The following is a 6,770-nucleotide window of genomic DNA, read 5'->3' on the forward strand; positions in this document are numbered from 1 at the left end:
ACACAACATGTTTTCATCATCCCGAGGCTATGAGAGGCAAATGCTGTTGCAATGGCCTCCATTGGTCTGCACAGTGAGAGATGGCTGGTCACTTTAGCAAACTGTCCGCTTGACACTAAAGAAACATAAATGTAGCAAATGCAGCTGCACTGTTCCAGTGCAACTATAAAATATCTTCTCTTCTGTGTACTAATTAATTTCATTTCTTGCTGTGTGGCCTGCAGGGGTAAACAGGTTTATTCCTTTGAATTCACTGTGCCTGTGGGTGCATTAGAAAGGCTCAGATCAATAAGAGTCTTGTTATCTACAAGCTATTTTTTTTTAATTATTATTAGGAATACTGTATTACTCACCGTCTTCCTGCAGGAGCCTCTGAACCCAACCCACCTCCACTGGCAGTGCCTGAGCATTAGCCAAAGGTTTAATAGAAGAAGTGAGATGTAGATGTGTTTATTAAATCATCAATGAAGAGGGAAGAACCATTTGCCACAAAAACGTTTATCACTGCGGTTAAAATCCTTTAAAGTTCATCACTGAGGGCATTCTGTTGTGTCTTCTAGGGAAGTTATCACAGTGGGTGAAAAGCTTATGTTAATGCTAATATGGTCAGGCTGTGATTAAGCAACAGAAGCCCCGCCCACATGCAGCTTAAACCTTCTGTTTGCCTAAGTTTGCATAATGCTATAGTTACAGTAGGTTGGAGATCATGGTAAGACCAAAGTGAGTGCAGTTGTGCACAGTGAACTCGTACAGTTTAATATGAAATTCATATTAAACTGAAGTTCTGATTAATTGCTTAAATTTAGAATATACCGGTAGACAAATTCCTCCATAAACAGTGTTGCAAGATGGCGTTTTAAGTGCAAAATGACATGGGCGCTCAGCAACTGTGCTTCTATATAGCTGACTGAGTTGAATCCAGTATTACAGAGGCAGTTCGAAGATGAGCTGGGCTTATCGGCGTAGACCGATTCAGACTGATTGCAGCATGTAGCCAATCTGTCCCTGTTTCAGTTACATGCCAGTTATTGGAAAAACCTTTCCCTTGCCTGTTTGTCTGAGAGTGACTGCAGTCAATAAAACCTGACTGCAATTGTTTGGAGACAGGCTGCCTCCCAGCAGACAACCTGTGCAACTGGCTTGCAATCTAAAGTGGTTGCTCAGAGGTGTAGAAGGTGTAGTGCGCTCAGCCTCTGGGGAACTACTTCACCACAACTACTGAAAGCAAAAAAGACTTAATGCAATCACTGGAGAGCATCTTTTTTCCTAGACAGGAGGTTGCTGCGCTAATGTTACTCATGTGTTACTGAGCCATAAAGGGAGAGGAGTGGAAACAGAGGATGAACTGGTGGAGTTCATTGGTTATTTTGGACTGAAAGTCATGCAAAGCTACTTTACTCCAAGAGTAATATGGAAATAATGTGGTTTCCTTTCCTGGATCAGCCAAAAGAGTTGAAATGGTTTCTTCTTTTTTGTAATGAACTAGAATACATGAAGAATATTTGTAGAAGGTTGTATTTATAAATCTATTTATTGTTATGTTTATTGTAATATCTTTGTAGAGATTCCTCAGAGACCGTTTATCCCTAAGCCTTTAGTGCCAACTTATTCACCTTCAACTGAGGGAATAAACAAATCACCTGTACACACAAATAAAAAATTTTTTTCTTTTATCTATTTATTTAAAATTTTCTTGTTGAAACAAAGTTTGTTTGTTTGGACACTTCTGAGCCAGAGGACAGTGGTTAAAATAAAATAAATTACATGGAAGACGGGCAGGCATTTTGGTCTTCTCACTGTATCTTGTACAACGGGCACTGTGTGATATAGTCCCAAAAGGTTGACTCTGTTCATCTGGACGTAGCGTTTGTGACTTCTTCAGTCTGTGTAATATAGTGTAACATATTATTGTAATTGCATAAGACATCTCCAGCCCAGCTTATTGGATTTAAAAGAGGATGGTTCATTAAACATGTTTGCTTTTACACTATAGAATTATAAAGGTGTGTTTCTTTATAGGCCCTTTAACAGTGGATTTACTGGTAGAGCCTACTTCATGCTTACAGTATTGTTATATGTGTACAAATTAATTACAGTGGGTTCAACATCATATAATGTGAATAAGCTCCTGAGTGAGTTCATAGTAAGAGACAAAACCTTGAAAGAGAATCTACGTTTAAGATGATTTGAAGCCATCCTGATGATAGATCTGCTGTCAGCGTGTCCACTGTGAGTGCTGAAGGCTCAGCATATCAGAAGCTTCATGCATGTGGATGCTTAAGATGTGCTTTAGGATTGTGGAGGATGAAGGACGTCCACTGAATGTTGACAATATTGGTTGTCTTAGTCTTGGCCCTGCATTGCATTTAATATCTGTCATCTTTTTATCCCACAGGGGAAACAACAGTAAAACAAAGGGGGGATACCAGCAGTTTTATTTCAATATTATATTATATTATATTATATTATATTATATTATATTATATTATATTATATATAAATTGAAAATTTTTGATAATTTCTATGCCAAAAACAGCAAATGAAGTTTGTGCAAAAGGTTGCCTTGAACAAAAATACATATCTGTGGTACACATGATCTAAACACTGCCATTAGAACAAATGGGGATTAAAGACTGAAAGGGAACAACAATAGGACTTACTATAAGTGCAGGGAACACGGCCAGACTGCCCACCAAATTTAACACCCACTCCAACCAACCAACTGGGAAGAGAAAAACACAATCAGTAATCAGTCAAATCACAATAAGCTGGTTTCAGTGGTTTAATGGCAGCTTGGCCCAAGAATCCAGATGAGTAACAGTAACAATAGCAAAACATTACACGTAAGTATTACAAGTTAATTTAAGGCATTATAAATAAACAAATAAAGGTTCACAACTCTGCATTAAGAAGAGGAAGCGCCATATATACACAGTCTCTAAATCAAAATAATGGAAAATCACACAAAATAAATAGCAACGCTAAAGAGTTCAATTTGATCTACCCCCTGAGTCAACACTACAGATGATGAAGGCTAAGCCAACACTTCTCTTACAAAAAACCCTACTGGAGGAATGGCTGAACAGCACTGACTGTGGGCAGATGAAGCTGTGCGTGCAAAGCACCATGCAAGAGAGCGTCAGGCAAGACAACAGGTCTTCAGAGAGGAAAGGCCACAAGTGTAATGGCCAGGTTGGATAAATGCAACCATGAGCTGGAAGGCATTGATGAAACACCAGGAGCAAAGTATAGAAGTGAAATTTCCATATTAGCTCACAGTAATAAGCTGCATATGAGTGAGCAAAATGCATCCAAAATCAGCTTACCTCAAAATAAAAGGTGTGCTGTATCGTGACCGAAAGTTATAAAGAATCTGCTTCATAGATGGGCTGACACACTGCAAACGGGAGTGTGGATAGGGAAATATAATACTAACATCACTGTAAAATACATGGAGGACAGGACACATAACCTACCTTTTAGTTGGGAAAGACAAAGGACTTAATGAGCAAAAGGTGAAATATTACTTACCAAAGCATCTTCACCACCCTAACACGTTAGAACAGTAAACTTTCACTGTTCAGAGCTTTGTACAAATTAACTTTTCTTGCAACGCAGAAATCAAGATAACACTATGAGAAACATAATATACATCCTAATAAATATTAACGACATAAATACATGACATGACATAAACATGTTTTCATAATATGGTAAAAAGGTCAGTTGGGAATCAACTAATCAAATGTGGTATAAAAAAATAGAGGAAAAATAAATATTTTATCTTTAAGCTGTGTATCATTTAGGTATCTTATGACATCTAGTCAACAGAAAATCAGTTTTTCTTGCTGAAATTTGGTTGAACTCATGCTTTTGTGATACCTTCATCCAGAATTTTTCATTTTTTAAAAACCTTTTTAAACATCACAACTAGCTGCCCACATTAACCCCAGAACATGAGGTAGATGTGTGGTACTTGGTTGGTACTGTAACGTGGTAAATAAACTTCAGTTGCCAGTTCTCATTTAATTGGAATTGGAATTTTATTAGTTAGTGCAGAAATAAATGTAATAATATATTACCTTTTATCTCATGTATATATTTATTTTCCCCACAAAGTAATGTGAATGTGCTCTACAATAGTAGCCCCAGGTAACTGTGAGTACTCTGTGGGGTATGTAGCCCTGGCTGGGAACCACTGTTATACTAACATTTTAATAAACACAATCTAAATCTCCTGCAGTCAGAAGTGTTGAGCTGACAAATCAGCTCCTGGACCACAAGAAAAATAATCTGTGCGGAAATATATATAAAAAAAGTCCAGGTCATAAAGAGGTTTGTTTGGAAACCATCGCAGGCTTAGTGTCTCAGATCATAAAGGCATTAAATAAGCAGGGGAGTTTTTTTCCCCTGTAGATACAGAAATAATGTGTTGCCTTGAAGGGTTTCACAAGTGGTCAAGAAATAATTTTTGTGATGAAAAACATTCGGTTGAATTTATGTTAGATGAACGAAGCGTTCGCTACGCTCGCCTAGAGGTGTGTCCTTGGTGATGATTCAGGGTAACTGTGACTCAGCTGGGTCATCTGTGAAGACCACAACCAAAAGCTTGGGCAAACTGTGATTTCAAAAAACCTTTACCAGCTGAAGGTTAATTAGTATTTTCATGTCCGCAGACGTTGAACGGCTGCATGTTGCTTATTAACAGTCACTTCATTGTTGGTCCAGATCTGCTAGGTAGTAAAAGAATGCATTGCTTGGGTGAAGTTAGATTTTTTTTTTCTTTTGCATCACTTTATTTTGCATACACAAGTCCCTCTCGATTCAGAGAGGAAAATATGTAAAACAACACAAAGACAATAATATAAAGATATTGCCGTTTGTTGTGTTTGAAGAAAAGGGCTATCACAATTAACTGACATAAAGTTCTACTTAAAACCCAAATTCAAGGCAGAAACATTGCTAGTCACAAACATTTGACTTGGACTCCATATTGGAGGCTCAAGTGATTTCTCTGAGTGACACTTGAAGCTTCTTTATTTTTGCTTTCCTATAACTGCAAAACAAATGTGCTGGAACTACATCATGAATCTAAGCTTTTTGATGCCTGTTATGTACATATGAAACTTGTACGCTGGCATATTCTTTTAGTCGCGCAATTTGCAACCCTGGTGCTGAACATCCTTATCACAGAGATGATATGTGTTTATGTGATCCAAATATATTCACTTGTTTTTTCCTCTTGGACATGCCTAGAGACCAGCCTGCAAGATCCTTTCAACCAGCGCTTAGTAGGGAAAAATGACTATTCCCTGATCGATTGGCAAGTGGTTGCCGGAGGTTGTTGGCAATCAGTTTGGTCCTAAAAAGGTTCCTGATACTACTTGAGTCCATAAACTCATCAGGAAAGGGGAGGTCTGAGGTGATGCATCAAAAGAGAGAATGGCCATTTCTATATAATCGGGCTACCTTTTGCAACCCAGGGAGACACCCCCTGCTAGCCATTAGAAAGAACTCAGGTTTAGGTCGGCTTAGTGTGGACTTCACTTTGCAGAACTGGAAAAAGGATTGAACTAGGTCTGCTTTGGCTGCTATAGCCACCTGTGGAGAGCATCTCACAAGAAGTTTAGTTTAATTATCAGTGACTATGCACAAGACAATTAATCACACAGATGAGATGCATTGTACAAAATTTAACCATGAGCTAATTTCCATCTGCAGTGCTTGGACAGGTAGAAGAATGAAGAGCGACAGCACTTGTTGCACCTGTGACACTGATCTTCATTTAGAAGTCTGGAACGGACCAGATGAAGGAGGAAACACTGGCTGTGTGATATGAAGGTAGAAATTGCTATTATCCTGTGGAGCATGAGTCAGTCCTTCCCTCACCAAGTCTTTTTTTCAGGGGTTGCTGCAGGGCCTCGTATCCCCTCTGTCTTTTCTTGTCGCTTTCTATTTCCTTCATTGTCTTCACTCTGCGTCTCGCTCCTTTCCTCCCTCCCTCCGCCTTGCCTGCTTTTGTGCTGGGGCTGCTTATTATCTCAGACCCGTGGAGTCAAATCAAGCTCTATCCTAACTCCCCCCCCTCTCCTCCATTTACTGCATGGGTGTGAAAATCAATAACACACCTTTTTCAGACCTCACCCATTTAATTTGACATTTGATACAGTCGTGGGTTATTTGCAGAGGGGATATAAATGAATTCTTTCACGCTCCCGCTCCCCACCTTCTGTTCTGCTGTGTCCCCCCTCTTTTCTCTGGAAGTCGAGCCATCTACATGAGAAGTGAGCTTACGTAAGCCTGTCTGCATCATATAGTAAAGCCCACAGGACCACATTTACAGCAACTGGTGATTCTGTCAAGTGATTTCTTGAACTGCAGTCTGGATGCCCATTTCAGGTCATAAGAATAATATCTTGCATGATTAGTCATGTGTGTCCCTCTTTAGATATGGATGCAATGGGAAATTTGCACAGGGCTAGATCCAGTTACAGTGTCCCTGTTAGCTAAGATTAAGCCACCACCATTTTGTAATCTGGCTGACTCAACTAGGGTTACAATGGTGTCAGAATATGTAAACCTGGATTTGTGATTCTTACTCTTTCACAGAGAAGGGGACCAAGGATGTTAGTGACAACACAGTGATAAACATATGATAAGGTTCACAGTTTCCCATTTTTGCCATGATGAAGAGAGATGAGCACTGTCACTTCACCTGACAGTGGTAATAATGTTATGGCTGATTGGTGTATGATATACAGTATATGCAA

General features: G+C 39.2%; 1 long non-coding RNA gene across 1 annotated transcript in view; it reads left to right on the plus strand.

Annotated features, from left to right (window-relative positions):
- LOC121811875 overlaps window positions 1-5,984 on the plus strand; it is a 9,935-nt gene extending 3,951 nt beyond the window's left edge. Inside the window, exon 3 of the long non-coding RNA XR_006054076.1 lies at window positions 5,722-5,984. This is a non-coding gene — a long non-coding RNA (uncharacterized LOC121811875). The remainder of the gene's footprint in view (window positions 1-5,721) is intronic.
- Window positions 5,985-6,770: the final 786 nt, after the last annotated feature.

The sequence above is a fragment of the Haplochromis burtoni genome, unplaced genomic scaffold, assembly GCF_018398535.1.
Source record: "Haplochromis burtoni strain Fernald_Lab_line unplaced genomic scaffold, NCSU_Asbu1 Contig_17, whole genome shotgun sequence".
Lineage (NCBI taxonomy): Eukaryota > Metazoa > Chordata > Actinopteri > Cichliformes > Cichlidae > Haplochromis > Haplochromis burtoni.